Source organism: Grampus griseus (genome assembly GCF_964374135.1).
Source record: "Grampus griseus genome assembly, chromosome: 6".
In the NCBI taxonomy this organism is placed as follows: domain Eukaryota; kingdom Metazoa; phylum Chordata; class Mammalia; order Artiodactyla; family Delphinidae; genus Grampus; species Grampus griseus.
Window position 1 is genome coordinate 90,139,054 of NC_139000.1, and position 21,677 is coordinate 90,160,730.

Genomic DNA, 21,677 nt, shown 5'->3' on the forward strand with positions numbered 1-21,677 from the left:
TATGTCCTGTGGTTTCAGTTGGGCCAAGCTAGGATTTGATCTTCCACACCACCCCACTCCTGCCCTCCAGAAGAGGCAGCGCTCTGATTCGCCACCAGGGCTGTTTCAGTATGGTGCAGTGGTGAGCTGAGCCTCCACCCCTTTGCATTAGCAAAGAGACTTTCAAAGGTGGTGCCTGACAGGCTAGTTAACACTGGGCTGCCCTCACACAGTCGTGGGGTCCAATGGTGGGACCTAGCCTCCGTCTCTCCCTGACATCAATAAGAATAGGATGTTACAGGTTGGAGGGAGTAGGCACCCCACTAACCCCCAACACATGGTGCCAGTGAGACCCAATGGGGTGCTGAATCCTCATAACCGTCCTGAGGCAGTAAGACAGAATGAGATGGCACAAGCAGGGCTAGTTGGCAGTTCTCTTCCTCTTACCCTGGTGTCAGTGGGGCCAGCAGGTAGCTGACCCTCTACCCACACCCGGCATCAACAAGAAGGAATGAAGTGGGAGGAAGGACAGCAAACACTTCACTTCTCCCCTCCCCTGGTGTCAAGAAATCTACTGGGGAGATGAACTTCCACTCCTACTAAAAGGCAACACAATGATATTAATGTTCCCACTTTTGGGGGGAAGGTGTCAGAAGGGCCAATAGGATAGCTGAACTTCTACTTGATCTGTCTGCAGTGAGAGAATGTAAGTGCCCACTTTTGCTGGGGTATTGACAGTAGGGCCCAATGGAAATCTGTACGTAACCCCCCAGTCCTCATACTACACCTCCAATAGGATGACTTCCTTCTAAAAAGTAATAATAAAATTAAGTGGGATACAGAGTCATGTAATAACTCACAATGTTTAGAATCCAATTGAAAAATACTCATGGCACCAAGAGCCAGGAAATCACAGAATAAATGAGAAAAGACAATAAACCTACACCAGCACTGAGGTAAAACATCTATTGAAATTATCAGACAGGGATTTTAAATAAGCTGTCACATAAATGCTTCAGTTAGCAATTATGTGTTCCTTGACGGAAATGGGAAAAATAGAAAATGTAAACAAAGAACTAGAAGTTATAAAAATAAAAACAAATGAGAACAGTAGAACTGAAAAATACAACAATCAAAAAACTTTGCTCAAGAGTAGACTGGAGATTACAAAGCATAGAATCATGAACTTCGAAGAGATCAATACAGTGTACCAAATGTACAGAGAAAAATAGGCTGAGGGGTAGAGATGGGAGAAAGAACAGGATCTCAAGAACCTGTAAACAGTAACAAAAGCACTAACATTCATATCATCAAAGTTCCAGAATGAAAAAAGAGAGCACGTAGGACTGACAAAGTATTCAAAGAAATAATGACTAAAACGTTCCCAATTTTTTAGAAGACATAAGCACACATTCAAGAATCTGAGCAAATCCAAAGAGGAAAACCACAAAGGTATCCTTGTCAAGACGCGTCGTAATTAAACTTCTGAAAAGTAGAGACAAAACAAATCTCGAAAGTGGACAGGCAGAAACGATGCATCACTTATTGAGAAACCAGTTCCAATGACAGCATATTTCGTGTCTAAAATTATGGAGTCAGAAGCATTGACATAACATTTTTCAAGTAGTAAAAGAAAAGAACTCTCAGCCACAAATTCACACTTTTTATATCCACTTTCTTGTTTGACTTATATTAATGGACTACTAACTCATCTTTCTATATCCGGGTCTGCCATCACACTTCTCCAAAAATCTAGTCACAGTATTTCCAGAGTGATCTTTCTGAAAAAGAAGCAAATTTTTCTTATAAAAACACCTGACTGTGTTATGAAACTTTTCTCTCTTCTAAGTTACCAGGTAAAACCCTTCAACGGATTCCCATCTTTCTTGGAGTAAAAGCTCCCATCCAAACTCTCTTTGTCCTTTTGGGCTGCTGTAAGATTATCCTGCAGCTTGGGTGGCTCCTAAACAACAGGAATTTTTTTTTCTCACGGTTCCGGAGGCTGCAAGTTCAAGAATAGGGTGCCAGTATGGTCAGATGAGGGCCCTCTTCTGAATCACAGACTTCTCATTGTATCCTCACATGGCAGAAGAGCTTAGGGAGCTCTGTGGGGTCTCTTTTATAAGAGCACTAATACCATAATCATTTCCCAAAGGCCCCACCTACTAATACTATCAGCTACGGAAATTAAGATTTCAATGTATGAATTTGGAGGGGAACACAAAGACTAGACCATAGCACTTACTATACATACATGGACCATGCATGATCTGGCTTCTACCACACTCTCCATTGTCTTCTTTTCCTGCACTCCAGTGAGCATTTCTCTCTTTTTTTTTTTTTTTTTTTTTTTTGCGGTACACGGGCCTCTCACTGTTGTGGCCTCTCCCGTTGCGGAGCACAGGCTCCGGACACGCAGGCTCAGTGTCCATGGGTCACGGGGCCTAGCCTCTGCGCAGCATGTGGGATCTTCCCGGACCGGGACACGAACTCGTGTCCCCTGCATCGGCAGGTGGACTCTCAACCACTGCGCCACCAGGGAAGCCCCAGTGAGCATTTCTTATACTGATTATGAATGGAACTCCTTTCTGGACTGATCCTTAACCATTCATTTTCTGGCAACCGTGAATTTATCTTCTCTTTTCCTCAAAACTTCACCCTTCCTTCATGTTACATATCCATTTCAATTGCCTTCTACAGGAAGCCCTACTGATATCGCCCATATACTACTGTCCACAGCGTGAATTAAGGTCTTACCGTGTCTTCCTGTAGCACTCTGTAATATCTTGTACGGTAACTATGGATTTTCTTATTTGAGTGTCACAGTACATTGAATTCTAGGTGGCACTCTAATGATTTTAGTAACAGTAACACTGGTGCCTAGTTTAACCCGTGACATACTTTAGGTGTTCAATAAATGTTTGTTGAATGAGTGAATGAATGAATGGTCAATTTGAAATCTTAATCATGTTACCTTTCCAAAATCTGTTAAAAGATACCACCGTTTTCCAGAAGATTAGGGATTGAGGACCTTAAACTTGATTTAACAGAGGAAATTTTTACTCATACATCATGCTTAAATACCTCAAAGTAAAACCATAAACCCAGGAATTTAAGGTTATCCATTTGGACTTTCTAGCCAATAACTGATATCTCCTGCCCCGACTGTATTAGATGGTTTTGATGCTCCACTCATATCTCCCCAGCACTCATCCTTCCAGTATATGCTGATAGAATCATGCTGCCACCTGCAATTATCCACCTTAGGGCAGGCCAGAAGTGTACAGGAGTTAATGTATCTGGGTGTAGCTTTCAACCAAGGACAGAGGGGACTGGAAGATAGGTACTTCAAGTTTCTCACCGATTCTTGGGATAACTCTGAGACATGTTCTGTAGAGTTTCACAGAACTCCCCTGAAGTACTGGCAGCAGTTCCCTGCAGGAGTAATTTTTATTCGGTAATGCACCTCTGTTGGCTGCCTTCCATGCCTCCATTCTCAATTCCCACTCCACTTCTGAGTTTTCTGAAAGCACCTCCCAGATAAGCAGTTTGCACTCAAATTATTGCCTCAAGTTCTGCTTCTAGGGGAATTCAATTGATAGCCTCCTAACAACCCAGTGCTGCTTACACAGCCGTCACTGGTACAAGTACCAAGGCACGGCACATTATGTATCACTCCTCCTAAATCCTAATATTTTTAAACAGATAGGAAAGAGCATGACCTTGAAGAGAAAAAGAGTTTATATGAGGACGGCCAATGGATAAAGGGAAGGAGAGACAGTGCCATTTGTTTTCCATTAATGATGGTGTGAAATGTATGGGCAGATGGTCTAACAGGTGTGACTATAATTTGAGGAGCCTGCTCCCTTGGTTACAGAAGACTGCTGTTGTTATTATTATGGAACCACAACCTCATGACTTTATTGTTTCACTTGATGTAACCTTCTCCTTTACCCTTAAATCTTTCTACATCACTGAATTGCAGCCAATAGATTTATTTTCTCCCTATGGCTCCATCACAAAAAAAGACACACATGTGCGCGCGCGCACACACACACACACACACACACACACACACACACACACACACACACACACACACACACACACACACACACACACACAGAGTTTTGTGTATGCCAGTGCTAGAAAAGACAAGCTCATGGTGCATGTATGCAATGGATATTGTACATTACACGTCTGTGTGAAATAGTCTTCTGCAGGTTCCTATGTTTATTTTATGAATAATTAACTTTAGTAAAGTTAATTTCCTGAAGATCTTGTTGAAGACTGAAGAAAGGAAGTAAATTGTAAAGAAAAAGACTTTGAAACTTGCCCTTTTTGCCCTCTCTTTGTGTCTTAATGAACAAAGGATAACTGGGCCTTTTTTGAAGCCTTTGCTTGAGTTGAAGACACAAAATGCAACCTGTACTCTTATCGTAATATGTTCAGTTCATGAGTACACAAACTTATAAACCGTGAATTTCCCTGAAGTTATTATACCATTTAGAAGATGTTTGCTTGGACGTTTACTTAAAACCAAACAATTGAGGTCTATATGTCCAAATAATTTCCTTCTCTCTTGCTGTCTCCATTTCAGTTTCCTGAGTTTCTGGGAAGGCCTGGTTTCCCCAAAGGAACGATTTCTGGTAGAAGTCTGAAGGTCTGACCCAAGAAAAACAAATCCAGTACAGCCAATGAATTGAGGACAAGAAGGTTTCCAATCAGGTAGGAACATTTAATCTCATACATTACGATCACCTTAAGTAAGGTGTGCTGATAGCTGGATATGATTTAACTGCTTGGAAAAAGATGCATATATATTATATAACCTACCCCACAAGGAAGCTGTTCTCAATTCCCTTAGAGGTTGTGGTGCTTATCAGAGAGTGCCTTGGGGGAAAATGAATACAATAACAGTATGATGCTTTTTTTTTTAATTTTTAGCTCATTGTTGCCAAGTACACTTGGTGATCTTGGTGCCTGTGGTTGAATCCCAGGAGGTTAGACATGTGGAACAGCACATTAACCCACTTTAGTATTTTCTCCCAAGACAAATCATTTTTATAGGTTGTCTCCATGGTCTTCTAGTTGCTTATCAAAATTAAGCATCAAGTCTTCTAAGTGAGCAATAGCCCCAGTCAGTGTGAGGAAATCAGCTTGGTTCTTATTGGGGCACAGCTTCTTGGTCTTGGCACAAAGTGAGTTCACATAGGGAGTTAGAAGGAGGAGAATGGGGCATGCGAAAGGGGAGTTCTGTGTTCTCATTGACCTATGCATGTTGAAACTCCACTAACAGCTTTATTTTCATTAGCAATTTGTGATAAAAACTTAGGGTAAAGGGAATAATGAAGCTGTCCCATTATATGGCAGGACAAAAGATAGTAGTGACATCAAAATCAGGGCCTATCCATCTCGTTTGCAGTTATATACTGAGTGTTTAGCATAGCATTTGACCCCTCATCAGTATTCAATAAGAAGATGCGTGTTGAATGACTTCGGGATGAATTAATGAACGAAAAAATTTAATATGGTAGAAAATGTGTTTTATCCTTGTATTTTCGTGTGTTGACTTCAGTGCACAACCTAGAAATTGAGAATTACGTTTTATGTGGAGGACATACTGAGGACTGAAATCAGGAGACAGCCTCTCAGATAGCTGTGAAGAGGTAAGGGAGGGCGCAGGGTATTTAGAGGTTCTTCCAAAAAAAAAAACCAGGTAGTTGGAACATCAAAAGATTACTGTTAATTAAAGAAACTAGACATCTTAAGTTAATAAATGTAGCACTTTTCTATATATGGTGAGATGCAAGAATCTGGTCTCCTGGAAATCAGTCCCTTGATGTTCACTTTAATTATCTAGGGCCAGTATCCTGTTTTCTCCATCCTGAATCCCCTCAGGGTGCGGCTTTGGGTGTGGCTTCAGTGGCTGATGGCTTGATGGCTATAACATCCTGTGTTACCGATAAGGCTGGCTACATTCTTTGTCTACATAAATGACTTGAATATGGATAGCAAATCTGTGGATTTGTGTAATTCTTGGAGCACTTTTATAAGGACAAAGTTAAGGCAATTTCAGAATCACTAGCGGCTACAATTGCTACTTACACTTTTCCACTGGTAGGTAGTCATCTGCTGTCGCTGTCTTCAGTAATCTGCTGTTGCTGTATTCCCAAGGGATAACAAAAGCCATTTAATTCAAGAAAGAAATGTAAAATTTAGCACAATGCAGCTTCCACAAAACCAAACACACAAACACACACCCAACTCTCGCAGATATGAAGTAGTAATCTAAAATAGAATCCTGGAACTAATTGCAAAACAAGAGCAAATGTACTCATATTGGATCATTTTATTCTTTTATTAATGTTTGATACATATATGTATTTATTATTAAAATTCAAAGTTGCTATATGGGCCGCGCGCGAAGACATGGGGGAGAAGCTGGAGCTGAGGCTGGAGTCGCTCTTGGGGACCGAGCCCGCCGTCTGCCCGTGGCCGCTGCCGGTCTACGTAAGTGCCGCCCGTCCCCTCCTCCCGGAACCCAGCTCCTCTTCCCCAACGGCGCGCGCTGAGCCCACTGAGAAACGGAGCGACTCGAGTCGCCAGACCCTCTTTGGAGCCCCCCTTCCCGCCCCGCCGTGGTTCTCCGCGGCAGTTTCCAGCCCCCGCGCGCAGGGTGGGCAGAGGGGAGCCGGCGCCGGCCGGGGGGCACAGACTCGGCCGCGGGGACTCCGCGCTTCTGCGGGGCGCCCGAGCCGGTCTGCGGTTGGCTCTGCAGGGCTGGGGACCCCGGTCCCCCCGGGCCTGGAATGTCGGCGGGCTTGCCCTTCTGTACTTTAGGATCTGACATGTAGGGTTTCTTTTTCCTGGTAGTTTATTCTTAGCGCTGTCAACGTGCTTAGTTTTTTTTTGTTGTTTTTTTTTTCAGGTCACCCTTTCCTCCCTCTCTCCAGTTTTATTGTGTTTCTGTTTTGTTTTGTTTTAGTTAGGCATTTTGTCCCTCTGATCTTGAGTGGGTGGGCTGGCAGGACACTTGGAGAGGAGGCGTTCTGTCCCCTGATCTTGAGTGGCCTTTGGAAAATGACAGGCCAGACGGAAATGTACACAGGCGTCCGGTGATTCCAGAAATGCAGCGTGTCCGGCTAGGTGGGCGCCCGGCCTCTCGTCCCCCGTGGCGGTGTGGTGCGCGTGTTCCTTGTGTCAGGGTTTACGCTTGGGCCCCGCAGCCCACCTTCCGAAGGGAAAGCGCAGCGGGCGCCTTGGGCCGGCGCCTTTGGGGCGCCCTTTCGTGCGCTCGGCTTGCGGGGGACCGGCCTCCAGGCGACCCGGCGGGGAGGCCCGCGCGACCCGGCCCTCGCGCGGGCTCCGTGTGTGTCAGTTTGTGGAAAGTGTGTCGCGGCCGGGGTCGGGGTCGGGACGCTGGGACCACCTGGGAGCCGATGTAGAGGGATATGATTTCCATTTTCAAGGCGCATTCATCCTATGCAGGGAAACAGCCTAACATACAATTTGCCTAACAAAAAATATATTAACAGGTGGAAAGACTATCTCCCAGTTGAACAGCGGATGCCTGGGACTCGTTTCACTGCTTTCAAAGTTCCTTTAAAAAAGGTGAGCAAAAGTTAATACCGTATTCTTCCAGAAATCTGAATTCACCATATAGAGCCCTGGCTCTCAACCCTGTCGTACTCCATTTTCCCTTTTTATAGCAAATACTTTTTAATACCTCTTTTACTATCCAGAAATGGGATTCATAGACAAATACAACCAACTTTTGTACTTAATTAAAAAACAAAAAAAACAATGCAATGCCCTAACTATAAATAAAGAATAAAGTAATTTATAAGAAAGTAATATGTATCTCAGTATGTAAATGTTTGGGGATGACTATACTAGAAATAAAGAAATAGTCAGTTACTTGTACCATGAATGCAATAAACTATGGACTTTGATTGGTAATGATGTGTCAGTGTTGGTTCATGAATTCTAACAAATGAAGCACACTGGTATGGCATGTTGATAATGGGGAAGGCTGTGTGGGGTGAAGGAGAGAGGGTGTAAGTGGGAACTGTGTACATTTTGCTCAGTTTTGCTGTGAATCTCAAACTGCTCTAAAACGAGTCTACTAATTTTAAAAAAAGTGTGTGTTGCTGACACTTGAATAACCAAAGAGATCAATGGAACAGGGTACATGTATAAGCCAAATACATGAAAGAATATTTAGCAGTGAAAGCCATCCTTCCTATATGTAGATATTCAAGAAGTATTTATTTCTGTGTCTTATTTTCAGGCACTCTGCTTGGAGCTGGCAATACAGTGGTAGGCAAAATGGATGTGGTCCCTGCCTTCTGGGAGTTTAGAGTCAGGTTAGGAGACCAACATGAAATAAACAAACACAGAAATAACTATATAGAAGTGAGCTTATTTTCTTCCGTCTAATCTCTCTGGAAGAAAGGATTGTAATATCGCTTGTAAACTCCAGAGGAGGAAACTTTACTTTGAATCTCATATGTTAGCATCACAGGGTTTGAATAAATGGATAATGTAGTAAAGGATTTTAAACATATGTTCTTCCTTATTTTATTCTTTCTGACAGAGTTTTGAAAAGAATCTTGCTCCAGAAGAACGTTTCTCCCCCTTGGATCTCTTAACAAAATCCAAGGACAGAATGAAGAACTTGGGCTGATTATTGACTTAACAAATACTCGCCGCTATTACAAGCCAGAGGTAAATGGAAGCCGTAATTGAAAATGACCTTCTTTCTGATACTGTAATAATTCATGGTAGTTCAGTAATTATCATCTTATGCTAAGGTGAATCCTGGCCTTCTCTCGTGGGTTCAAAAAGGGAAGCTAGTGGTTTCCTTAAATACACATTTGTAATTGCTGTTTCAAAATGAGATTAAAGATATGAATTGAACTATAGTATTTGGCAGTAGGCTCTAGATATGCTTAAGAAATTCTATAAGCTTCCATGTTCTATATTTTGAAAATGAAGTAAACTTTTAGTAGTTACAGTAGTATCCTAAAAGGAAAGGTATGTCCATTATGTCTTTAGCACTTACTTTAAGCAGTTGCTTGAGCGTGTTTAAGCATCACTGTAAAAGACAATTGTTCTCTAAGTTTTATGCTTCCTTTTCCTAATGCCTTCTGATATACTACAGAAACCCATAGATTCTCTTGGCCCATGTAGGACATTCCAGTGCAAAAGAATTATCCTTCTTCTGACCTGTTCCATGGCCTTGGGAGACAGTAACACCTAATGTCTTTTAATATTTGTAGAGCAGTTTGCCATTTAGAAAGTTCTTTCATATCCATTGACTTAGTTAATCTTCACAGCAATCCTTTGCTCTTGAAGTGGAAGTAGTACTGCTATCTCCTACTGAGTGCTTACCCTGCACTAAGCTCAGAGGATAGACAACTACAATTACTAATTTTACAGACAATGAAACTGACTCTCGGAAAAGGAAGAATTGAAATTTCAGCTCTGTTATTCCTTTTTTTTTATTGTGGTAAAATATAGAGAAATCATATTTATTTTAACCATTTATAAATATGCAGTTCAGTGGCATTAAGTACAGTTACAGTGTTGTGTAACCATCACCGCTGTCTACAACCAAAACTTTTTCATCATCCTCGACAAAAACTCTGTAACCATCAAACAGTAACAACCCCATTTTCCCTCCCACCAACCCTTGGTAACCTCTATTCTATTTTCTGTCTCTGTGAATTGGCCTATTCTAGGTACCTCGTGTAAGTGGAATCTGCAGTATTTGTCCTTCTGTGTCTGGCTTATTGCACTAAACATCATGTTTTCAAGGTTTATCCATGTTATAGCACGTAACGAAATGCCGTTTCTTTTTTGGCTTAGAAAATCGCATTGTGTGTATATAGACCATAGTTTGTTATTCAACGGTTGATTGACACTTGGTTGTTTTCCACCTTGTAGGTATTGTGAATCATGCTGCTATGATCATTGGTGTACAGATATTTGTTCAAATCCCTGCTTTCAGTTCTGTTAGATGTGCAGCGTAGGTAGTAGCAGAGTTGTTGGATCATACGGTAGCTCTACACTTAACCTTTGAGAAAGTGCCAAACTGTTTTCTACAGGGTCGTCTTGTTTTTAAACAATTATCACAAATTTTAAGCATATACAAAAGTATAAAAGTACTGTGAGTGTTCCTTGTATACCCATGAACTCATCCAGCTTTCTTATTTACCAACTGATGGCTGTCATGTTTTATCTGTACCCCCACCTGTTTCACCCCATTCCATATTATCTTGAAGCAGCTCCGAGACAGCATGTAATTACACCTGTACGTTTTTGGTACGTGCATTTAAAATATAGGACTTTTATTCCTTAATATCATTTTTAATATTAAATACCCAGGGAGTGCTCAAATTTGCAGTTGTCTCCTAAACGTCATAAAAAATGGTTTATAAGAATTTTGAATTAGATCCCAATAAGGTCCACACTTTGCCGTGGATTGTTAGGTCTCTGAAGTCTTGTTTAATCTATAGGTTCTCCCTCCATGTCTCTCTCACTTTTTTTTCCTCCTTGAATTTTGTTTTTAAAGAAACCAGGTAATCTTTCCCATCTAGATGTCGATGATTACATTCCATGTGTTGGTAACATATTCTTCAGTCCTTTTATTTCCTGTAAATTGGTAGTTGATCCGAATGAAGCTTGCATGTTTTGTTTTGGCGAGACAGTTTCATAGGTGATGATGTGTTCTTCCATGGAGACATATATAATTGTGTCTTTCTGTGGTGTTAGCAGTCACTGATGATTCATAGCTACATCCATTAATTCAGTTGAGGCTTCAAAGAATGGTGAATTCTGTTGTTCTTTTTTTCACTTATTAGCTGGGTATATTTGTACGAGGAGAAGATTCCCCTCATCAGCTGTTTGGTTGCCCAGTTGTAGAGGCATGATTCTCTTCTTTTATTTAACAGTTTTCAGAATAATGAGTTGATTCACAAATATCCTCCAGTGGTGAGCAGTTTTGTAAAATTTTATTTATTCCTATCACCGTGGACTCCGTTACAGTTATTATTCTAACTGAGGCCCTGTCTTTGGCCAGTTGGAGCTTCTCGGTGACTCCTGAGTCCTTTTGACATGACATCAGTTGTTTCTAGACTTTTTCAGTGGTCAGAGCTAGGAAATATGTATGTTTGTTTTTAATATTTTTAAAATACGTCATAGGTTCCTGCTGCTACTTTCCATTTAAATTCAGAACTAGAGAATTTTCACTTATCCTTTTCTGTCTTCTATTGATAGTCTACTTTCTCCCACCTCAAGAATACCAGTTCTCAACAATGCCTGAAATTGCCTCTATTTCCTAATTCGAATCCAAGTTCTTCCGACTCTGTTCTACTACTCTCCTTAAATCACAGCCGCTTTATGGCCCTTGAAATGTAAGATAGAACATAAGTGTAGGTAGACCTCTTTATATCATTTTGAGTTACATGTGCATTCATTCACATAGATTTGCTTTTCCTTTTGCATGCCTGGTAACTGTCCGTTCTGCAGTTTTAATGAAAATCAAGTGATAATTACTGGTTAAAGCAGCTTTGGAAAAAATGGCTCTCATCAGAATGACTGACATACAAAGTTTAATGTACTCTCCTGGTTTATAGTCTGCCTTCTCTAATTAATTTTTTATTCTTTCCCTACAAAGGAAATAATACATATTTTCATGGTTTTGCCTTATAGGACTTACCAGAAACTATTCCTTATTTAAAAATTTGTACAATTGGGCATCAGGTGTCAGATGACGACGCTAGTTTTAAATTCCAGTGTGCTGTTAATGGGTTTCTGAAAGAACATAAAGATAACGGTGAGTTGCTTTTGTTTTTGTTTTTGTTTTTCCTTTACCTGAACTTTGGTATGCATTTTGAGTGGGCTTGGGGGTTTTTAACATTTTTAATAGTTCTGACATTAGTGTCAAGTTGTGTTTGGTAACATTAAGGTGGAAATGTCAGATGGTGCTAATAGAGTACGGTGTTTTTCCTGTTTATGGTCACAAACAATTTAGTTTAGTTTGGAAAGTGATTTTTGTGAGAAATATGAACGGAGCTAGCTTACTTATCTCTTTTTTAAAAATTTGAATGGAAAATACATGAAAACATAAAAATGTTCTTGTGTCCTATTTATTGGTTGAGAGGTGGAAGAAAAGGTTAAGACTCTCGGGTTCTTAGCGTACATAAAAGAGAAAACAAAAAGCAAAGGTTCCGAGTGAGACAGATCCCTAGAAGCAAAACAAAACAGAGTGGACCAGAAGAGCGGCTTCCTCATCATATATGTGTTGAAGATATTTTTGCCGCTTTTACACTTCGGTGCAAGTGAGGAAGAACACTACCACCTCTTATTCTTATCTTCAGACAGGAAGAACTTAAAAGGCTGGTGTTTTCTTGTTTCCGCTTTAAGATCTACTCTGTTGATAGTAGGTCTTAATAGCGTGTGAATTTTAAGGATCCACTTGCCTTTTTCTAGCATCTAACTATCAGAAGGAACGTGGTGTTTGCCATGTTTTAAGGCTGAGGAATCTTTTGTCTTTGGAACACCACTGACGCCCATGCGAAAGTGTTCATTTTGTCCTCTTTCTAAATTTAGCCTGAGGAGTGTGCACTTTATTAAATAAACGTAACAGACAGTAAATATTCCATGTATATATAAAATGATGCACGTATATACATAAAACAGGGAGTAGGGGAGAAGGAATAGAGATGGAGGTGGGAAGATAGGGGATAGGAGGCGAGAGAGAGAGGGAGAGACAGGCATTTCAAGATAAATTTTCATTCTATAACCTGGTTGCTTAATGCAGGTACTAGCTCTTAAATATCTTAAGCCCTCTTCACAGATCTTCCGTGTACTTTAGCTTTAAAACTTGAGAGGCTTGGCCTGTCCTGTGATAACCAGGGTGTCTAGAAAGGAGGCAAATTATCTGATTTGTTTAAACTGTAGTCACAGAAATGTTCCCTCTTAAGATGTTAGGGCGCAGCTGCCGGCCTACTCACTTCCTCCAGGCTCCTTTGTGTGTGTTCTGTCTGTTCCGCGTGGGCTAGAAGATCCTTACAAGTGCATGAGAACACGTTTGTAAACCTTGATTGTTCACATGTTATACCAAGTGTAGTCCATTGCATATGCTGACTCCTCTGTGGGTCTTCTGCATGCAGTGGGCTAACTTCACCATGCTGTCTGCCATTGCAGTCTCAGGACCTTAGTTATGATCCATTGGTGACTCTCCTCTGCTGTAAGGCCCTCCCACAGGTGCCAGGCTCACTGGTAATGAGGAGGAGACTATACTATGCACTCCCTAGGATTGGTAGAGACTCAGAAAATAAATTGTTTCGGTAAACACCGAGAGCCTTATAGGTTTGTTGTTAGGGCACGGGGATACAGAGGTGAGTAGAAGTCTTTGTTCAGTAGCAACTTACAGTTATCTAGGAAGAGAAACATGTAGTGAGTATAAGTGGGTTAATTATGATAAAAGAATCAAGTGCAGCAGGAATATAGAGGAGAAAGTGAGGAAGGCCTGACTGAGGAGACAGCGTTTGAGCTGGGCTTGGGGGAAGAGGATTTTGCCGGAATGAGGAAAGGACAGCCCAGGTATTGGGGACAGGTACAGAAGGCACAGGGCTTGAACTTGTGCTCTGGAGGGGCAGCCTCTGGTGTGACTAGAGGGTAGTGTGAAAGGGCAAAGAAGTCATACATTGATTTTCAGCAAATAGTTGTATAACACCTTCTAAATTGAAGGCACTGTTCTAGGAAGTAGGAAGAGAACAAAGTTCTTGCCCTTATGTACTTTCCATTCTAGTGGGGGAGAGAGATGAATAAATAAGTCAATATATGGAGTGTCAAGCGGTGGTAAGTGCTTTGGAGAATAACAAAAGAAGATGAAGAGGTGAGGGAATGTGGTAGGTGATCAGGGAAGTCCCCTCTATTAAGATGTCGATTGAGCAGAGCCTTGAAGTGAGAAGCCATTGGCTATCTGGGAGAGTGGAGATGGGGTGGGAGGGTGTGTTCTGGGAGAGTGGAGATGGGGTGGGAGGGTGTGTTCTGGGAGAGTGGAGATGGGGTGGGAGGGTGTGTTCTGAAGCAGAAGGAATAGTAGGTGCAAAGTCCCTGAGGCACGACTGTGCTTGGCATGTTTGAGGAATAGTAAGGAAGCCAGTGTGGCTGGACAGGGGAAAGTGAGTGAGGGCAGGGCAGTAGAGAATGAGATCAGGGGAGGCTGGCAGGGCAAAGGAGGGAGGTGGATGATGTAGGTCCTTGGAAGTCATAGTTTGAACTTCTAATTCAGTTGGAGAGACAGACTGATACTTGTTTATAAAGAGTTCTCAATGCTATGCTAACAACCTGGGCTGTATTCTGTGCTAAGTGAAGATGTTCAAGCAACAGAGCAATCCAGCCAAGTTTATATTTTAGAAAGATAACAGCGTCACTATCCAAGACACATTGTAGACTATGTATATAGTATGTGTCTAGTGTGCTGCTCTTCTGTAAACTACAGGATACCTGTTACGTACCAATACTTACATACAAGATACAAGTGTGAATGTAAGCACTTGGGAAATATCTGGAAGAACCACACAAGGAACTGGGAGAGTCGGACAACTTTCCATGTCCCGTATGATTGGAATTCTGAAGGGTACACACACGAACTAATGGACGTGTGCTCCCAGCCTCCGGCTAAGGAGGGAAATCGCAGGCATCAGAATCCTCTTTACCAATCAAGCGCGTTAATCCGCCTGCGTGCTGAGAGTCATCTCGAGACGCCCCGCGGTGGCGCATGCGCGGTAGGAGGAGGTCCGCGAGCTGCGTGGGCTTGTGCCTAGGCGCCTGTGGTTCGTGGCCTTGTGCTGGCACCGGGGAGGCCGGGTTGGCGCCTTTGGCAGTCCTGGCGTTGGGTGGGCGGTATCTTGGGGGTGACATGAGCCAGTTCGTCGGCCACGAGGAAGGGCGGGAAGCACATCCCGGAAAGGTAATACGCCTTGGCCCCTGGGCGTTGCCGGTGGAGCTCAGAGCCCCTGGGCCTGGGCTTCGTCTCTTGTGCTGTCGCCTGTCACAGTGGCCCCCGCGCGCTGGCCCGTCCGCGCTGTGCTAGGGGGTACTGGTCGTCTCGCGGCTCAGTTCACAGTAGCTGAAAGGGACAGTGTGTGATGTTCTGGTTTCTCCCCATCGTTTTAAAAGGGAGGCTCTGGCCATTGCTCCTCGGGTAAAATGCAGGGGGACTGCTTTTTAAGATGGGACTGTCAGTGTTGGGGACCCTCCTTAATTACCAGGATGGAATCCCCTTCAGTTCCTCAAGCTGTGTTGTTTAGGCACAGAAAATGTGAGTAATAGTCACTGGAACTAAGTTTGAGTGAAAAAAGGCACCGGTACCGCCGAATTTTCCATCGCAACAGTTGATCTGTGTCGTCTCTTGGAATTATAAAGGGCGTACAGTTGCTTCCTAACCGGTGTCCTTTGAGAGCTCTACCTCTGTACGTTCAAAGGATTAATTTTGAGGCTTTGCTCATACGTGTAGTAAACCCTTTAATTCCCTAAGACCTTCCTTTCCTCCATCTCATACCCCATTAAGCCCGCTTCAGTTTATCTCCTGAATTTCTTCTGAATCTGTCAACTCTTCCTCAACATCCTAATACCGAACTTGCCTGTCTGTTGCAATGAGGTCCTAACCAGTGTCCATATATCTTGTTTCCTTCCAATCCATTCTTCACACAAGAAACCTTAAAAGCAAGTTGGGACATTGCTCATAAACATGGCTCAAAAACATTGTTTTGAGAATAGAAAACAAACTGTTGGCCTTTAACACTCTGCGTGGTCTAGAATCCTGTCTGCTTCTCTGCTACGTGGACTCCAGCTTGGTGCCTCTCCAACTTTACTGTGGGTATGCCTCTCTTGTGGATCTTGTTAAATGCAGGCTGTAATTCAGTAGTTCTGGGTGGGGCCTGGATTCTGTGCTTCTAACGAGCTCCTAGGTGACGGTGACCCTGAGAGCAAGGGTCCAGCTCCTGCCTTTCTCCCTTCTTTCTGGAAGAGCAGGACGTCTGCCCCCCCACCCCGGGAGGAGAAAACATCCGCAACGTGACTACTAGTAACCAGCTTCCCTCACAGGCAAGGGACCTTTACCACAGCTCCCTACCATTTTGTCTGAGGCGCAGCAAGCCAAAACACTGACACGCTGAGGTTTGCAGCAAAGAGGAGGTTTATTCACAAGGCAGCCAAGCGAGGAAGTGACGTGACAATAGGTCTCAAATCCGCCTCCCCAAAGGCAAGGGGCTTGGGGTATCTATGGGATAAAGAATAAAGAAGCAGGGCAGTATGAGGCATAGGGAGCATGAGGAAAGGTGATTGGAAAAAGGTGTGCTCGTCATTGTTCTGAGCTGGCGTAACTAGGCTACGGGGCTCAGCACATTCTCAGGCTGTAGTTTTCGGCCCTCTGATGGCAGGAGGTCAAAAGGCACTGGCCCAGGTGGAAGATCGGTGGTCCTCTCCAGTCTCAACCAGCTCAGCCTAACTAGACACAGCTGATTCCAAGTTCCTGGCCAATACCCGGGGCAAACATCTTATTGCTTATGCTACATGTTATTTGGAGGACGTGCAAGTGTTCAAGCTACCTTGAGGATTGAAGACAGGATTTGACTAATCCTTACACATGGGTTCGCCTCCAGATGAGCAGAAGAGGCCTGTAGGCTGAATCTGGCTCCTGGCACCTGGAATTGGAGGCAGATGGTTTAAAAACAGGCTCTCCCACCCTCTGTGTTATCTTAGGTAGATAGACTATTGAACCTTCCTGTGCCTGTTTCTCCACCAGCAGCATGGGGACACTCAGAGTCCCTCTCTTGGGGGCTGTTATGGGGGTTCAGTGAGATATAGATGCATGCACAGGCACACGGGAGACACCCAGTGTGTGTTAGCTTCATGCTTACTTTTATTAGGAGACCAGTATTGTTAGAAGATTTCTGGTTTGGACAACAAATTAGATAGGTGGTCATTACTATAGTTTATGCGACAGCAATTCACATTACCATTTGCAAAAAAGCAGTTGGTTGTCCAGTGGGGATTATAAACATCCATTTACCATGAGCTACTGAACAGATACTTTACACAGTAACTACTTCAAGTACTATTTAAGATCAATTCTCTATGTTGTCTTAAGCAGTTGTTAACCCCCAATTTCGTGAATAGTCCCAAGTAAGTCACTTGAACATCAGCTAGAGCAATCTATTTCACTTAGCAAGCCTAAAGTTATAGTTCAACAATTTTATTTACTGTTCTATGACAAAAATTACTCTCAACAGCTATGCCCTGGATAAGTAATCAGCTAAAGCTAGTTTGACTGACCAAATCTGATTTACTGAGTTAATAATAAGCCAGTTGATTTAGAAAGGTCTAACGTATATTTCTCATCCATTCAGCATTAAACTGTTTCCCATGCCTAAAATGTCTTTTTTCCCATTCGTACCTATCCAAATTCCTACTTCTGTGCCGTAGGGCTTGGCTGAACTACAACTGCCTTTAGTGACACTTTTCTCACCTGCACAATTGGAGATAATTTTAGTCTCCTCAAGACTCCCACGGGGTTACCTCTGTTGTGACACTTGACGATTTGGTGGCATATTTTATTTTATTTTATTTTATTTTATTTTACTTTAAATAGCCTTCCATTACTCCGTGCACATCAAACAGTAAATGCTTTCTCCTAGTAAAGGTGCATAACAATTTTCTGAACTCTTCTGCTCTGGGCAAGATTCATAAATACACCAGGCAAACATAGTGAAAGAGGAGACAGTACTTGTGTTATATTCAGTTGGGTCTTGATACCTAAGTGTGACTCTTAACCAAGGATTATGCAGTAATTAAGGACACAGGTTAAAGTTGTTTAGAGTGTGTCCTAAAGTCTCACTGGCAGAATTTAAATCTCTACTCTGGAAATTGTAGACCTGAGACAAATTACTTCCCTAAACTTCATTTCCTACATCTGAGGAAGATAATAGTATCTACCTTGTAGTAGACTGAATAGTACCATTGCCCCCAAATGTCCACCTTCTAATCCCCAGAACCTGTGAATGTCACCTTAAATGGCAGAAGGGACTTTGCCAATGGGATGAAAGTAAGGGTTTTGAGATGGGGAGATTCTTCTGGCCTACCTGGATGGACCCAGATGTAACCACTGGTGTTCTCGTAAGAGAGAGGCAGAGGGAGTTTTTACTCCAAAGAGAATGTGATGATGAAGTTGGGGTTGGATTGATGTGGCCAGAAGTCAAGGAATGCTGTCAAGGAAACAGATTCTCCCTTAGAGCCTCTAGAAGGTGGATGGACGGCCTTGTCAACTCCTGGTTCCAGCCCAGGGAAACTGGTTTTGGACCTCTGTCTTCCAGAACCATAAGAGAATGAGTGTGTTTTGTTTTACGCAAGCTCATTGGTAGTAATTTGTTACAGCAGCCATAGGGAACTAATGCGTACCTCATAGGAACTATTTCTCCAATTAAAATGTGTGACTGGAAACACACTTGGTGGCATGTCTGACACACGGTAGGTGTGCTACTGTGGGTAGTTCTTGGAAACTAAAGCCTTGGTTTTTGAGGAATCATCAAAACCAGTACAATGGTTGCCATGTTCCTCCTTGTTCATCCTGGTGACAAACCTGTAGAGAGAGCTCCATCCTTTCCCACAGGACACCCACCCGTAGTACTTACAGGGAAGAGGTTATGTCTCACTTCAGGCACCTTCCTCTTTTCCTTTCTACTTTTTTTTTTCATTAATCTTCATCCAACTGGCCTTTCTAAGTTAAAAAAAAAAAAACAAGACAAAACCATTTCTCAATGGATTCAGATACTACCCCAAGTTAATAATCCAACCATGTTCTTGTTCTTCCGGGTCTCATCACCAGAAATTTCTGAGCTGAAATCCTCTCTAGTTTCTAGGATCAGTCACTTTCTAATTTCTCCCTTCTCAAGTTCAGAGTCTTGTCAGTTTAGTCCCTTCCCTAACCACAACATCTATTAAGGTGACACAGCAAAGTGATGAAAGTCTCGACGGTCTGGTTTTCATCCTGGGTTTCTGCCCGCTACTTACTGTGTGGCATTAGACAAGCTATTCAACCCCTCTGGGCCTCAGTTTCCCCCCAAAAAGGTGAATATTATGAACATTACCTACCTATAGGGTTGCCATTATGAGGATTAAGTGAGTTAATATTTGCTAAGCACTTAGAAGATTACTTGTTATAGTCTAAGCACTACAGTTGTGCTTGTTAATAATAATAAATGCAATTCCAAGCGTATAACTTACTCAACTTTCTGTCATAACTTTGAAGTGTTGGTCTATCTGTTGGCCAGCGTTGCAGGTAAATGAGTCGAGGCATGGGCTGAGGCATTGCTACCAGTGAGTGGTGTGTTCCCAGAACTAGGAACAGCCGTGTGAAATAGGTAGCGGTTCTACGTGGAGACAGGGCAGACTGGAAAATAAGAGCGCTGGGAAGGAGGTGTGGTGTCCATAGGTTTGGTGTCAGAGCTGCTGCCTGCTGAAGCACCGATGCCGGCCTAAGCCGTAAATAGGGGGGGGCTGGGGAAAACAGGGGCAGAATAGAAAGGGAAAAGAGGGGAAGAACGGAGAAAGATAGCCTAGGGAGGAGGTGTGGTGTCCATAGCTTCGGGGTCAGAGGTGCTGCCTGCTGCAGCACCGATGACACCCGAAGCCGTAAATGGGGTGCTGGGGAAAAGGGGGGCAGAATGGAAAGGGACAACAGGCGCAGAACGGAAAACGATAGCCTGGGAAGGAGGTGTGGTGTCCATAGCTTCGGGGTCAGAGGTGCTGCCTGCTGCAGCACCGATGACACCCGAAGCCGTAAATGGGGTGCTGGGGAAATGGGGGGCAGAATGGAAAGGGACAACAGGGGCAGAACGGAAAACGATAGCCTGGGAAGGAGGTGTGCTGTCCATAGCTTCGGGGTCAGAGGTGCTGCCTGGTGCAGCACCGATGACACCCGAAGCCGTAAATGGGGTGCTGGGGAAAAGGGGGGCAGAATGGAAAGGGACAACAGGGGCAGAACGGAAAACGATAGCCTGGGAAGGAGGTGTGGTGTCCATAGCTTCGGGGTCAGAGGTGCTGCCTGCTGCAGCACCGATGACACCCGAAGCCGTAAATGGGGTGCTGGGGAAAAGGGGGGCAGAATGGAAAGGGACAACAGGGGCAGAACGGAAAACGATAGCCTGGGAAGGATGTGTGGTGTCCATAGCTTTGGGGTGAGATGGGCTGCCTGCCTGATCTGAGAAAAGCGAGTGAAAGTGGGAGAGCTTCTCCCTAGCTGCTAAGTCTTCTCAAGGTCTAGCACGCACTGAACACTGGCCAGCTCAGCCTGGGTGTTGACATTGCACTGTACGTGTCACAGAGCAAGGGCGGGTCAGGGGGTGGTATGGGGGCCCCACACAAGCCCAGCCCCTGGAGAAACCCGGCCCGAGGGCAAAGAGCCCGACCCCTTGTGGGCTTTCTAGCGGCTGGGACTTGTCGCTGTGGGTGGCAGGTGTTTGGCACCGGATGGGCCACCATGCGGAGACTGTTGGGGACTGTGGAAGTCTTCTCCTCCAGAGCTCACCCTGCCTGGGCACCGGCTCTGCAGACCCCTCAGCCCTGGCTATGTATCGGCCAGCCCTTCCCCGCAACGGGGCCCAGAGGCCAGAGCCTGCCCAGAGCTGAGTGGAGGAGGCACCCAGAGTTTGCCAGGCTGTGGCCCGCCACCTCCGTGGACCTCCCCAGCTTGTCCGCGAGCCCTGGAGACAGAAGCGCCTTCTCCAGGGCTGCTGAGCTGCCAGCATCACCATGAGCCAGGCGGTGAAGGTTTCTGAGCAGGGGATGCAGAGCCCTGACGCGACTGGATGCTGCACCCCACGATGTCCCTTCCTGGCAGGTAGGTTCTTTCTTCACTTGTTTTTCGAAATTTGGTAAAAGAACATTTAAACCTTCGACTGTTCTTCAGGGTATACAGATGGTAGTGGCTTAGCCGGGATTCGAAGCAAGCCTGTGTGATTCCAGAGCTCGTGCTCTGGACTCTGGTGCCTCCTTATCATATATGCTTCATGTGTTACTTTTAGCCCTAAGTGCCATACCTGTAATGAACACATACACTGCCCTGTAGGAGGTGTTCTTTTGTTCAACGCGTGAATTGGTCATCCACCACACTGGGTTCTAATCTCAGAAGATAGGTCAGGGACCACCAGTTGTCAGCATAGCACCATCCCACATTTCTGATTGAGGCTTGCAGCCTAGATTTGTCCCTTTGGTCTAGTTTGAAGGATCCAGGTATGTAAGGCTTATATTCTAGATAAATCAGGGGCTCTCCTGAAAGGAATTCATCAATGAATTATTCTGTATGGATTAGAAGCCAGTTTCTCTGGCCTTCCTGGAGTATATCCAGTAAGGCATCTCATTCATGTCTAGAAAGCAAATATATCATTGATTGCAACTTCAGCATGGAGCGATGTATTGGTTTAAAATAAAGTACGATCAACACAATTTGGTCATTGTGAGTATGCCGGCTGGGTCCACTCTTTACTACACATATGTAACTCTAGAGCTTCTTACGCCCCATAGAGGAGACATACTCTTGTGTGTCTAGGACAAGGGAAACATGTGTTGTTATTCAGGAGCTGGAAGCTACAGCATGACAGGAAAGAACTGAAAAATCCTGG

At 43.8% G+C, this 21,677-nt stretch overlaps 1 long non-coding RNA gene across 5 annotated transcripts in view; it reads left to right on the forward strand.

Moving 5' to 3' along the window:
* The window catches only part of LOC309823773, a 41,961-nt gene that overhangs the window by 10,487 nt on the left and 9,797 nt on the right, over positions 1–21,677 (forward strand). For all 5 annotated transcript variants that reach the window (XR_014296866.1, XR_014296867.1, XR_014296868.1 and 2 more), the window contains exons 2-6: positions 4,580–4,707; positions 6,386–6,492; positions 7,518–7,593; positions 8,579–8,709; positions 11,698–11,821. This is a non-coding gene — a long non-coding RNA (uncharacterized lncRNA). The remainder of the gene's footprint in view (positions 1–4,579; positions 4,708–6,385; positions 6,493–7,517; positions 7,594–8,578; positions 8,710–11,697; positions 11,822–21,677) is intronic.